The following is a 14,734-nucleotide window of genomic DNA, read 5'->3' on the forward strand; positions in this document are numbered from 1 at the left end:
CACAGGCTAGTTCATTCTCTGATCCCTTCAAACCTTCCCTGAGATCCACTCGAGGTTGTGAGTTCTAATAGTCTTTTAAATGCCCCTAATGATTCAGCCTCTACCACCACTCCTGGCAAGGCATTCCAGGCCTCAATAACTCTGTGTAAAAAAAAAAATCCCTGATGCCTCCCTCCCCTATACTTCCCTCCCTTAACCGTATACACATGTTCTCTAGTGTTAGTTATTGCCACCCTAGGTAACAGGTGTTGGCTGTCCAACCCATCTATGCCTTTCATTATTTTGTAGACCTCGAACAAGTCCCCTCTCATCCTTCTATGCTTCAAAGAGATCACTAGAGGACTGTGCTATTAGGGTGAAGGCTATTGGTAGCATACAGCTGGTGTGCAGTGACTACTAATTGGGGGAGGGATGGCAGGTCCTCCTTGATTTAATCTGTCTCTACATTCATTGGAGCGACTTCATCCCTAACATCGAAGTACTCGAGATGGCAGAGGCCGACAGCATCGAATCCACGCTGCTGAAGATCCAACTGCGCTGGGTAGGTCACGTCTCCAGAATGGAGGATCGTCGCCTTCCCAAGATCATGTTATATGGTGAGATCTCCACTGGCCACCGTGACAGAGGTGCACCAAAGAAGAGGTACAAGGACTGCCTAAAGAAATCTCTTGGTGCCTGCCACATTGACCACCGCCAGTGGGCTGATATCGCCTCAAACCGTGCATCTTGGCGCCTCACAGTTCGGCGGGCAGCAACCTCCTTTGAAGAAGACCGCAGAGCCCACCTCACTGACAAAAGACAAAGGAGGAAAAACGCAACACCCAACCCCAACCAACCAATTTTCCCCTGCAACCACTGCAACCGTGTCTGCCTGTCCCGCATCGGACTTGTCAGCCACAAACGAGCCTGCAGCTGACGTGGACATTTTTACCCCCTCCATAAATCTTCGTCCGCGAAGCCAAGCCAAAGAGAAGAACCTCTGGGAGCACATCAGGAGTTAACAGATCTGATTTGCTTAATTTTTAGATTATTTGTTTACGCGGGTGCCTGTGTGTGATGGATGCGGGTGTGTCTGTGTATGGGAGCGGTCTGAGTGAGGGATGGGTGCAGGTGTGTCTGTGTGGGGGTGTGTCTGGGGGGTGTCTGTAGGGGCGGGCTTTGTTTGTGGGGGGTGTCTGTAGGGGCAGGCTTTGTTTGTGGGGGGTGGGTATGTCTGTGGGGGGAGGGGATGCCTATGGAGGTGTGTCTGTGGGGGATTGGGATGCATCTGTAGGGGTGGTGTGTGTCTGTGGGGTGTGAAGGTGTGTCTGTTGGTGGGGTGGGGGTAGGGTAGGGGATGAAGATGTGTCTGTAGGGGTAAAAATACGTCTGTAGGGGCTTGGTGGTGGTGGTCTGTGGGGCTAGGTTCTGTCTGTGGGGTGTGGTGCTGTGTCTGTAGGGGGTGAAGATGAGTTTGTGGGGGATGTGTCTGTGGGGGTGGTGCATGTCTGTGGGTGGATGGGGGTGTGTCTGTTGGGGGGTAGTGTATGTATATGTTGGTGGGAGTGTGTGTGGATGGTGTGGGTGCGTGTGGGTGTGGTTGTGTGTGTGGATGTTTGTGTGTGGGTGGATGTGTGGGTATGGGTATGTGAGTGTGTGTGGTTGTGTGTGGTTGTGTGTGTGTGGCTGTGTGGGTATGGATGGGTGTGTAGGTGGGTGTGGGTGTGAGTGTGTATGGTTGTGGGTGTGGGAGAGTGTGTGTATATGTGTGGATGTGTCTGTGGGGGGGTATGCATATGTTGGTGGGAGTGTGTGGATGGTGTGGGTGTGGGTGAATGTCTTTCCCCCTATGTGCCCAAACCCCTGCAGGCCAGACCAGTGACCACATGGTACTACCAAATGGGGATGGAGAAGAGAACCAGGAAACTGCACATAATCATGCGCAAGGCCCCCAGGAGACCTCTGAGACCCGGGAGTACTCTGCCAAAGAGTTGTCTAGACCGGGAGATTGCTGCCAGTAGCACTAAACAGTACAATATATGGGTTGACTTGCTTTCTTGGTGCATCGCAGAGCACGTGACAATAAGTTTGATCTTGAAACCTGAACTTGATTTCTCCCACTCTATTTAAAAAGTAGAGGAAGCGATGACAAAGTGGGATCCTTGGGTAGTTTTCAAATTTATATGTCTTCTTAAAGGCAGATTCTCAAACACCCATATATTTCTATTTTATTAATAAGTTCCAATAGATGAAACTGTAATTCCAAGATAACTAAGACAATTCTAATGTCTATAATGATCCAGATCATCCCACCACATCTATGATTCACACAAGTCTGACAAGTCCTAAAATTTCATCCTTTGTGTGCCAGACAGTAGTATCATTGTCCCGACCACCCCCACACAGACATACAAAGACACATGCACAGAGACATACATCCACACACACCTATATCTACAACCACACTGACACACACACACATCCACACTCACATATACACACATACACGAACACCCACTCACACACATCCACATAAACACAGTCACACATCCACACACACACCCACACATACAAAGACACCTACACACAAATCTATACCCACACCCACACACACAAACATATACACATGTATACACATACACCCACACCCACATACACACATTTATTTTTGGTTCTTATTTCACATTATTTGATGTTTATCAGATTTCATAAGATTGTGTTCGTTCTTATTGGAGATGATCCAATAAGATTGAAATGAGCTGGTGTACATGCATCTTCCTCCATTAAGTACAGTTATTGTGAGTGACTTGACCTCCTACTCAAACCCAATCAAAAGTATGAATAATAATTGAATTTGTGTTAATTGCTTTAGCAGTTTTTAGGAAATATATAGCAATATCATGGAAATCAGAAATAGATTTAGGCATGCAGAACCTAATTTGCGAGATAAATATCATGTCCTTTCAAAATATGGAACCCATATTTACAAAATTTTTGTTTTCATGTGTGATTGACTCTCTGAAGACCTCACTTCTTGGTAACCTCCAATAGACTTTATGTATAAATGTTTTATTTTCTTGACACTCTCATTTTATCTATCTTTTCTTTTCTTTTTTAAGTGGTGGGGGTGGGTTGATATTTACCAAATGTAATATTTCTTTAAAAATAGTTTACAATTGAATGTAATGTAATTACATTGTGGTTAAAATTTATAAATATTTTAAAAAAATGTTTGAATAAAGAACAGGTTGCAAGTGGATGGGAGTGAGATGGGATTCTGATTTGTAAGATCTACTCACAGTGTGAAGTGCATATGAATGTAAAAACACCCTAAAATGTTGGAGGTACTCACCAGGTCTTTTCCACATCCATAGGAGACAAAGATATATTGATGACATTTTAATCCTGAGCCAGAAGCAGGAAATCTTAGAAAGATCTCTGAATTCAGACACTGCTAACTGGGGGAGGAATCCAGACCAACAAAAGGCGTTAATTGGATATGATAAGGGACGAGGTAAGAATTTACCATGTTTCTGTGAATGGAGAGACAGGGATGGGACAAGATGAAGGGGAAGAGTGGGGAATGGGTTTAACAAAAGCCAGAGAAGTTGACATTAGTGTCAACTGGATGGAAGGTGCCCAGTCAGAAGATGAGGTGTTGTTTCTTCACTTTGTGTGCGGTCTCAGTCTGGCAGTACATGAAAGTATGGATAGACATGTTCAGTGATGGAATGGGATGGGGAATTTATATGGGTTGGCCACTGGGAGATCCACATGCCGAGGTAATCAACAAAGTGATCTGCCTGTCTGTCCAATGTAGAGAGGACCACCAAAATGTCTGCTGCATGAATGTAACTACGTCAGAGAAGGCAGGCACTTAGTCAACGATTCACATGTGCAACTCCAGAAACAATCTGATGAGCTGCAAGGAGCACAGTTCAAAATTGCATGGTTTTGATTCGCAATCAAAAATATAAACTGATCATCACCTACTGCAAGCAAAGCCCCAGAAATAACATATCTGTTATATTTTAATTTTTTTTATTTTAAAAAAATTAGATATACAGCACGGTAACAGGCCCTTTCAGCCCACAAGTCCATGCCTCCCTACTACACCTAACCAACCTACAACCTTCTTAGATTTTGAAGGTGGGAGGTATCTGGAGCCTCTGGGGAAAAGCACACAGACCCGGGTAGAAGATATAAACTCCTTACAGACAGCGCGGGATTCGAACCCTAGTTGCTGGTGCTGTAACAGTGCTGTGGTAACTGCTACGTGAACTGTGCTGCCCCCATTATTTCCATTATATGTGTTTTAATGCTTCAAGAAAATTAATTTGCAGTGAAAATTAATCATGAAATATCAAATATGACTTTGTGCTACCCATTGCTGTCTCAGATAAAGCAGACATCTAAAGTAGGTACTGCTGAGATTCTATGAAAGCTTCTCATATAGATTTAATTGCAAGATGTGGAAGAAGTAGTTTATTTCAACATCTGGATATATTTTCAAGGTTGTGGTTGAAGAAATACAAATAAATATTACTGTGTTCCAATTATTAATTGACAATAGGAAGCTGAGAAAAATGGAAATTTGATTTTCAAATGAGCCAATTGGTAATCCTTGGCAACAACTGAATGGATGAGTGAAATGAAACATTAATGGACTCGATTGGCTGGTATACTTCACCTCTGCACTGCAGCAAAGAAGCTACAAACACTCCAAATCCAGACAGGTGCCATCTTTTCTGTTGAGTCCACAGAGTTTCTGTGAGTTGCTGAGTCAAGGTTCCCTCCCCCAAGCTTCTTTCACCTTTTATATCACCTCTTTTCCTCCTGATAAAGGGTCCCAACCTGAACCATGGATGCTGTGTGACCCACTGAGTCCATGCAGCAATGCATTGTCTGGTCAAGGGTTGTAGCTTTTGTATTTATCCAATAAATATGTCAAACTCTCAAAACAATCCCATTTTTCCATTTAATTCCCACTCATTCACGCACACAAACTCTTTAGAATTCACCAGCTGCCTGCAAATTTCAGTGGCCAATAAATGCAACAAGTCTAAAACCCAAGGTTTAGGGTTCAAATTCAAGATTCCACTTGTAGTATATGCAAATCTTAAAACAATTGTTTGATCTGTAAAGGACTGCCACTAGTCCCGTACCACTACCAAGAGGAGAAGAGAAGCAAATTAAGAGTCCAGTCAGAGACGTCGAGTGTCCTCAAGAAGGCAACCAATATCAAAAAGGACCCCATCACCGTGGTCACAGCTTCTCACTGCCCCCTTCAGGAAGAAGATGCAGAAGCCTGAAGTGCAGTACCTACAGCTTCAAGAACAGGTTTTGTCCAATGGCACTTAGGCTCCTGCTATCTTAGCCATAAACTACTTTGGGACTTCATTAATGGCCTGTTTACATGATTGAAACAGTTTTACCTTATGCAATTCATTTTTTAATAATTTATTTTTGTACTGGATTACTTTAATGTGTGCTGTTGTGGATGTTTCTTTTGACAAAAAGCCCTTTTATAGTGAAAATTAGCGATCTGTATGAAGGTTTCCTCTGCCTTCAAGACGCTCCGCTTACCAGCAAAGAAGGTTCATAGGTGGATTGGCTGGTCCAACGAGCTCCAGGTTCCCTCCACTGTGGGGAGGTGTAAGAGGTGGAGTGAAGTTGCTCCACCTCCTGTGTAAAAGGATTTCAGCTAAAAACGACTCCAAACAGGCGTCGCACCGCCACGCTGGCACGGAGTGGTCGTTGGAACTGTAAGGCTGCGCTCGCTCAGTCCCCTTGCTCCTCATGCTGCCGCTCCATCATGCTACCCACTCCCTCACACTGCCCACTCCCTCACTCCATACGCTCATTCACTGCATCCCCTCCCTCACAGTTCCCTCCCATGTTCTGCTCCCTCCCTCACTCCAGCCCCTCCCACAATCTGCCCCCTCCCTCACCCTATCCTCTGCCTTACTCCTCACCTCCTTCACTCCATCCTGCTCCCTCACTCTACTCTCACTCTGTCCCCTTCCTCACTCAGTCCCATCCCTCAATGTACCTCCCTCACTCCTCCAATCCCTCACTCCTCCCCATCCCTCACTCCTAATGTCCCTCACCCTGTCTGCTCCCTCACTCCACCCCACTCCCTTACTCCGTCCCCCTCACTCTTACCAGTCCCTCACTCTGCCCCCTTACTCACTCCATCCCCTCAATCAATCTGCCCCCTCCCCTTCCCTCATTCCATCTCTTCCCTCACTCCTCCCCTCACTCAGTCTGTCCACTCCCTCATTCTGTCCCCTCCCTCATTCCATCATCTCCCTCACTCCACCCCCTCCCTCACTCTGCCCGCTCCCTCACTCTGTCCTGTGACAGAATATTTTGAGGGGGCTTGGGAGGAATTGCTAGAGCAGCTTGCATACACACATTTTAAAACACAGAATATTTGCAGGACTTTTGCAGAGTGCTTTTTGCAAAAAGAGGAACGAAGTTGCAGCATATGGCTTGCCTGGGAGAGCATGTAATTTTTGCAGGGAAACAGAACAGTTTTGCTCTCAGAAAGGGAGGGTGTGAAACAGAGAGATAAAGGAAACAGAAATCAGTTCCAGAAGGACAAAGCTGGTAAACCTTTGGAAGACTCTGGTCAAAAAAGAAGGCTGGCTGTCTGAAAGGTGATCTGAAAGAAGGAGGATCATCTGGAGAACCCTGAAGGGGGTAGATTTCATCAGCAAGACTGATTAAGCAGGAATCATGTGCGAATGTTCTGGATCAAAAAGGAATCTCTCTCTGAAGACCAACAAGAACCCTTCTGAGTGGTAACCATTTGCCTGTTAAGCACCAAAGACTGGTGAACTTTGTTAATGCTAACTTCTGTGCACAGTACAAGAATTGCCTGCAACCAGTGAGATTGGACTGTGAACCAAAGAACTTTTCTAAGCTTAAATACATATGACACACACCTGCGTTTAATATTAGAGAGGGGATTATGTAGGTTAGGTAGGATAAGTAGTAGGTTAAGTAATAAGTTAAAGTTTAATTTTATTTTCTTGTTAAAATATAATTAAAAACTACTTTTGTTTAAAAGCCCCTTTGTGTTGTGGGGCATATCTATTGCTGCTGATATTAGGGGTTCTCTGGACTCTGTAACATTTTATGGGGGCTTGTTCTTTAGGATTTGAACATTGTATAGCAGTGGCTACACTGCTAACTGAAGGATCGCACAACCAGATGGGTTGAGTTCAGTGAGCAAAACTAATTTATCGCAAGCTGCCTGGCTGGTCATATACTCCCAGCCTGGACCTGGCTGAGAACCGCGCTGGGGGGCCCCGATGTCACTGGGGTGTCACGTGGGTCGCCAAGCGCAGGCTTCTGCGCCCAGTGCCGAGGTCAGGAGGAAACCCCCAACGGTGCCATTTTGGCCGTCTGCCCCACTGCATGCATGACAAGCAGGACTGGTTCGCCTGCCTAATAGCGTACCACCACACAGCCCACCCCCCCAGAATCAGCGCCAATGTCCTTTTTTGCCGGGCGGCGTCGCTTCTTGGGTTGGACCACAACTACTGGCTTGGTGGGGTCGAGGTGGCCTGGCTTTAACCTGTCCACTGTAAACAGTTCCCTCTGATCATTGATGTCATTGATGTCCAGTGTGAAAGTGGATCCTGAATGCTGGGTAACTTTGTACGGCCCTTCTTATGGTCTTTGTGGTCAGTAAAAATGGTGAAAGGCCTCCCCTCCAAGAAACAGTGGAAATGACGCACCGCCAAGTACATGCCCAGCGACTCATGATCGAAAGCGCGATACTTGCACTCTAGTGGGGAAAGAAGTTGGTTAAAGAATGCCAGTGGTTTCCATTGTCTGTTCACCTGCTGCTCCAGGATGGCGGCAACGGCTGTAGCAGAGGCATCGATATGCAGGTCAGTGCATGGGTGGATGAGCAGGGTAGCCTTCATGAGGGCATCTTTCGTGGCGTCGAATGCCCTGCTGGCCTCTGGAGTCCATGCAAGTGTCTTGTCTTTGGCCGTAATGAGGGGAAAGAGCGGCTGCATGATGCACGCAGCGCCTGGAATGAAGCGGTTATAGAAATTGACCATACCCGCGAACTCCTGTAGCCCCTTAAGGTTGTCTGGGTGTGGGAACTCCCTGACTGCAGAGACCTTTGCAGCGGCAGGTGCAACTCCTTCAGCCGTGATGGTATGGCCCAGGAACTGCACGGACTCTTTTTTGAACTGGCATTTGGCCGGATTGATCATTAGGCCAAAGTCAGGAGAAGAGGGTGCATAGGTGAGACTTGTGTTGTGCCCGGTCTCTGCTGGCGACGTCATCCAGGTAAATGAATACGGAATTCAAATCCCTGCCCACTGTGTCCATAAGGGCTGGAAGGTCTGGGCGGCGTTCTTGAGCCTGAATGGCATGTGTAGTAACTTAAACAAGCTGAAAGGGGTGATGATGGCCATTTTGGGTATGTCCTCAGGGTGCACCGAGATTTGGTGATACCCGTGCATCAACCTTGGAGAATACCCTCTCACCATGCAAGTTCGCCGTAAAGTAGTGAATGTGAGGGATTGGGTAACGGTCAGGTACTGTCGTGTCGTTAAGCTGTCAATAATCTCCGCAAGGGCCCAGCCGCCAGAGGCTTTTGGGACCAGGTGGAGTGGTGAGGCCCAAGGACTGTCGGAGCGTTGAATGTTCACCAGCTCCTGCAGATGTGAGAACTCTTCCTTCGCTATCTAGAGCTTATCTGGCGGGAGCCAGCGTGCCTTGGCATGGATCAGCGGGCCTTGGGTGGGGATGTAATGAAACACCCTGTGGCGTGGTGAAGTGGCAGAGAACTGCAGCTTGAGGAGGGACGGGAACTCATACAGGATACGCTGAAATTTGTCCTTGGGTGTGCTGACTGTAGCCATCTGTGGCTGCTCTGTGCGGGAAGCATTGAGGCGAATGGATTGGAAGGTATGGGCATCTACCAGTCACCTACCTCGAATGTCGACCAGGAGTCTGTGGGCGAGGAGGAAGTTTACACCCAGGATGGTGGTTGGGAGGGACGAAATGGTGAACCTCCACGAGAACTTCCACTGACCGATCTGGAAGTGGACGGTCTTGTCTCCATATGTTCGGATCTCCATCGAATTGGCTGCATGGAGGGGAGGTCCTCGAGGCTGATTCCGGGACTCAGTGGCTGTGGCCGGGATGACGCTGACTGAATCCTGCAGGTAGAGAAGGTTGTGTTCTTGGCCAGCTGCTGCAACCATTAACAGTGGCCGATCTGTTCGTTTCCCAGGAACGAGCAGGGCTGATGACGCTTCTGAGTCTTGGCACCCAGCGCTGGTGGAAGAAACAGAGGTCTGAAGTGGATGACTTGCTTCTGTCTATGGTCTTTGAGGCCCCTGCAGGGGCCGGGTGTTCCAGAGCAGCGCTAGAGGAAGGCTTGGCGTGGTCATGCCCGTGACTTGTAACTTGCTAGATTGCTGATCCCTCCGTGAATCGTTCGAGCCATAGATCCTGAGCCTCTTGAGCGACCTTCCTAGGGTCGACAAAGTTCTCCTGGGACAGTAACGGCCGGATGTCTTCAGGCAGATGGTCGAGGAAAATGCGCTCGAAGAGTGGGCAGTTGGTGTGATCACCCATGAGCGCAAGCATCTCGTCCATCAACTCGATTAGAGTTCTGTCCCCCAAGACGTCGAAGCATAGCATCCGAGTGCCACGCTGGCGCCTGGAGAGGCTGAGGGAGCCGGTGAGCACCCACTTGATGGTCCCATACTTATCTTCCGCAGGTGGGTGCTGAACGAGGTGCAGCACTCATTTGGCTGTGGCCTGGGGCAGGGTGGTGACCACATGGTAAAACTTGGTCGAATCAGATGAAAGCAAGCAGAGGTGAAACTGAGCCTCTGCGTGGCTGAACCAAGTCAAGGCTCCTGAACCCAGAAGTCAGGAAGCTTGATGGCTATAGCATTGATCGAAGGGTCGTTCATGTCGGGTTCAAAGACATTTGAACCTGTCGGGATCATCAATTGTAGCGGCGGCTACACTGCTAACTGAAGGATCGCACAACCAGATGGGTTGAGTTCAGTGAGCAAAACTGATTTATTGCAGGCTGCCTGGCTGGTCATATACTCCCAGTCCAGACCTGGCTGAGAACCATGCTGGGGGTCCCGACGTTACCAGGGCGTCACGTGAGTCGCCAAGCACGGGCTTCTGAGCCCAGTGCCAAGGTCGGGAGGAAACCCCCGACGACACCATTTTGGCTGGCTGGCCCACCGTGTGCATGACAAGCAGGGCCAGTTCTCCTGCCTAATGGTGTACTGCCACAATTGCAGTTTTATGATTTATCAGTTGATTGGTTTTTTTTGTAAGCTATTATGTATGGAATTTTTGCAAGTTTTTTTTGCAAACTAACTTAAAGCTGGTGCCTGGAAAAACAGCAGCAATGGATGTTGATACATTTTTGTTTCAACCATCACCTGCAGAGCTGCAGAGCATGAGTAAAGAGAAACTGATGGCTATTTCTAAGGCATTGAAAATTGTTGAAGTTAAACATTGGATGATAAAAGTATACATACAGAGGATTATAGTGAAATATTATATGTGAGGGAAAATTTGTTGAGGAAGACTTAGAAAATATTCCAGAGAATAGATCTTTTGAATTGCAATTGGAATTGGAGAAATTGAGGATGAAAGAAGAAAGAGAGAAATGGAGGGTGGAAGAAGAAAGAGGGAAATGTAATTTTGAGTTGCAGAGACAAAAATATGAAGCAGTAAAGCAAAGAGAAGAGGCTGAAAAATAGAGGATATATGAGGCAGACGAAGCTGAAAAATGAGGAAATAGAGATAATTAAAAAGGACAGACAGTTTCAATTAGAGAAGTTCAAAATGGAAATGGAGCGAAGTAAGAGGATTGAGGCTCTAACTCCTGGGGAGAGGTTTTTGGCTAGTAGAGAGGGAGATATACATATATATTTTCAACTTTTTGAAAAGGTTTCTGAGAGCTCAAGATGGCCGAAAGAAAAGTGGCCTCTTATGCTCCAAAGTGTATTTGAGGGGAAAAGCACAAATTGTATACTCTAGCTTGATTGCAGAGCAAGTGGCAAATTATGACACTAATTATTATTATTTCAAGCAGTATTGAAAGCTCATGAGTTGGTTCCAGAGGCATATAGACAAAAATTTATGAGTTTGGTGAAAACATGGAATCAATGTTATATGGATTTTGTTCTGAAGAAATCTGTATGTTTTGACTGTTGGTGCACCTCAAAAGGAATAAACAATTATTTTGACAAATTGAGAGAATTGATATTAATTGAGGAAATTAAAAGGTATGTCCCAGAGGAGATTAAATTATACCTGAATGAGAGAGACTTGGGGATGTGGCAACAGGCAGCTAGATTTGCAGATGAATTTGCTCTGATTCACAAAAATGCATTCCAGAATAGTAGGCATGTTCAGAAAGTTAATGTAGAACAGATTAATAAACCTGTTCATAAGTTTAATGTGGAGCAGGATAGTAAGCCTGAAATTAAGTCTGGAGAAAATGTTAAGAGAAAAGATGAAGGAAAGGAAGGAAAGGACAGAACTTCTGCATTTGTATGTCATTTTTGTAAGAAACCAGGTCATGTGATGCAAATTATCCAGAATTGAAAAAGAAAAGAGAACAGGAGGTTTTACATGAAGCATGAATTGAATTGAATTTAAGGAGAGCAGAGATGCCAAACCTGGTAAGGAGGTCATGGATGTTTTCAAGCATTTTGTGTCAGAGGGCTTTGTCTCAATAAGATAGGGAGAACCACAGGTTCCAGTTAAAATTCTTAGAGATACTGGAGCTGCTCAGTCACTGTTGTTGGGAAGTGTTTTAAGTAAAAATGGTGAAAGGCCTCCCCTCCAAGAAACAGTGGAAATGACGCTCCGCCAAGTACATGCCCAGCAACTCATGATCCCCTGTGACAGGCACAGGGGAGACGACTTTGATTAAATGTGTTGGAGGTGAGGTAGAGTCAATATCGCTTCACAAAGTTGTGCTAAATTCAGAATTAGTCAAACCTGTTGTAGTCGAAGTAATTCTAAAGTTACCCATGCAGGGTGTCTCGTTTTTGTTGAGGATAAAGTTGGGTTAGTTTTAAGATTGACAAATTGGCCTAGTAAGGATGTGGTTCGAGAGGACGGTGAGATATATCCTGCATGTGCGGTAACTAGGTCTGTGACAATGGAAATGATAACAGCTGAAGAAGATCCAGTTGATAGAGATTTGCCCAGTACTTCTGAGGTACATTTGAAAGAGAAGGGTTGTTGCGAGAGTGAAGATTTCTCTTTGTCAAGGAAAGAGTTAATTCAGAAACAGAAAATAGATACAGATCTTGTTATCTAAAGGGAAAAAGCAGTAACTGGACAGGAGATAGATTAAAGAAATAACTTGTGAATATGTCTTGGAGGGTGAATTGTAAATGAAACCTTATTATGAGGATATGGGTAGAGGAGAACAATCTGTATCAAAGGTATTGACTTTTGTTTAAGTACCCATGTGTGTGGTGGTGCATATCTATTGCTGCTGGTTTTGGGGTCCTCTGGACTCTGTAACAGACTTCTCCCTCACTCCATCCCCCCCTCTCTCCATCCCCTCCCTCACTCCACCCCTTGGAACTTTCACCTAATAGGACACTGCAGGCTCCTGGAGGCAGACCCGCTTCATTTAATGCTGGATGTATGCAGCATGCATATTCCATGAATTGTGGAATGGGGTGGTGGGCTCTCAGGCAGCGATGGGAGGGGAGAGGGCTGTCAGGTAGTGGGGTGGCTGATAGGCTGTGGGGCAGGGGAGCTGTCAGGCAGTGGGACCACGGTCAGTCAGGCAGTGGGGCCAAGGGCTATCAGGCAGCAGGGCAGGGGGGCTGTGAGGCAGTGGGGCGTGAGGCTGTCAGGCAGTGGGGTGTGAGGCTGTCAGGCAGTGGGGTGGGAGGGCTGTCAGTCAGCGGGGCTGGGGTCTGTCAGGCAGTGAGGCTGGGGTCTGTCAGGCAGTGGGGCAGGGGGCTGACAGGTAGCGGGGAAGGAGGGCTGTCAGGCAGCGTGGGTGACAGGGGACTGAATGTGCAGTGAGGCAGGGGGCTGTCAGGCAGTGAGGCAGGGTCTGTCAGGCAGTGGGGCCGGTGTGCTGTCAGGCAGTGGGGGCGGGGGGCTGTCAGGCTGCGGGGCAGGGAGGGCTGTCAGACAGCAGGATGGGGGCGGACAGGAAGTGGGATGACAGGTGAATGACATCCAGTGGGGCCAGGGTCTGTCAGGCAGTGAGTCAGGGGGGCTTTCAGGCATTGGCGCCGGGTTTTGTCTGGCAGTTGAGGGCAGTCAGGCAGAGGGGCCAGGGTCTGTCAGACAGTGGGTCAGGGAGCCTGTCAGGCAGTGGGTCAGGGGGGCTTTCAGGCAGTGGGGCCGGAGTCTGTTGGGCAGTTGCGGGCAGGGGGGCTCAGGCAGTGGGACCAGGGTCTGTCTGACAGTGGATCAGGGAGGCTGTCCAGCAGTGGGTCAGCGGGGTTGTCAGGCAGTGGGGCTGGAGGGCTATCAGGCAGTGGGGCTGGAGGGCTATCAGGCAGTGGGGCCGGGGGCTATCAGGCAGTGAGGTCAGGGTCTGTCAGGCAGCGGGGCTGTCAGGCAGTGGGGAGACAGGGGATTGATGGGCAGTGGGGCAGGGTGTTTCTCAGGCAGCGGGCAGGTGGGCTGTTAGGCAGCAAGGCAAGGGGCTGTCAGGTAGGGAGGGGGGCTGTCTGGTAGCGAGGCAGGAATATGAGGCAGCGGGGAGGGGGGATTATGAGGTAGCAGGGTGGGAGGGCTATGAGGTAGCGGGATAGGGGACAATCAAGTAGCGAAGAGGGGGGCTGTCAGGCAGCAGGGCAACGGGGAACTGACATGCAGCGGGTCAGGAGGGCTGTCAGGTAGCAGGGCAATAGGGGTAGTCAGGCAGTGGAGCGAGGGGACTGTCAGGCAGCGGGGTGACTAGGGCTGTTTCGGGGTGGCCACTGCTGTGCTACACATCCCACCCCTTTTGCTTTGGGAAGCCAGTGTGCTGCTCTGGGCTACATTTATGCCTTTTCAGTCCTCAGCATAAATGGTAAATTCACTTTAAAAAAAATGAGCAGGCGATGACACAGCTTTTGTGCATAAACAAAAAACCCAAAGATTACCTGTCTGGATGCAGTGTGTGAGAATTTTAGTATTTGTGTGTAAATGATGTCCAAAGAAGGACATTTCCTGCCTCCAGTATGGATCAATAAATCTGAACTCGAGATATCTGTCACCCTCCTTGGCTGCTGGTTCTGAAGCCCCGATGCGATTCAGAATGTAATGACCTTTGGGAGCCCTGCTCACAAAATCTGATCCAAATACCTGGTTCCCACAAACCAGTCTCCAGCAACCCGCAGCCCAGTGCAAGACCTCTGAGAATCTTCAATATGAAACAAAATGGTACCAGCACATACTGAAGGCAGTATGTACTGTATGCACTGGGCTATTACATGGTACAGCCAGCCAATTGTCCCCAGTGGAGGTGTGCTGGTAGCATGTCTCCGCACCCTCATACTTCTCCGGTCCACTATAGAGCCCCACAACCTTGAGCAGGTCTGGAACAGGTTAGCTGGTCTTTTGTTCATTTTTTTAAATGTCAATTAATTTTTATCCTTCATTTAACTGTACTTTTATAGATATTTCATTAATTATAAAGATACTGTTTATTGTACAATGTACAAAATGCACCAGAATTCTTCTTACTTGCTGCAGCTGAACTGATAATTTC

General features: G+C 47.5%; 1 protein-coding gene across 2 annotated transcripts in view; it reads right to left on the bottom strand.

Annotated features, from left to right (window-relative positions):
• The window catches only part of LOC138738985 (glypican-6-like), a 699,276-nt gene that overhangs the window by 137,724 nt on the left and 546,818 nt on the right, over positions 1-14,734 (bottom strand). The window lies entirely within an intron of this gene.

Source organism: Narcine bancroftii, chromosome 7 (assembly GCF_036971445.1).
Source record: "Narcine bancroftii isolate sNarBan1 chromosome 7, sNarBan1.hap1, whole genome shotgun sequence".
Classification (NCBI taxonomy): Eukaryota; Metazoa; Chordata; class Chondrichthyes; order Torpediniformes; family Narcinidae; genus Narcine; species Narcine bancroftii.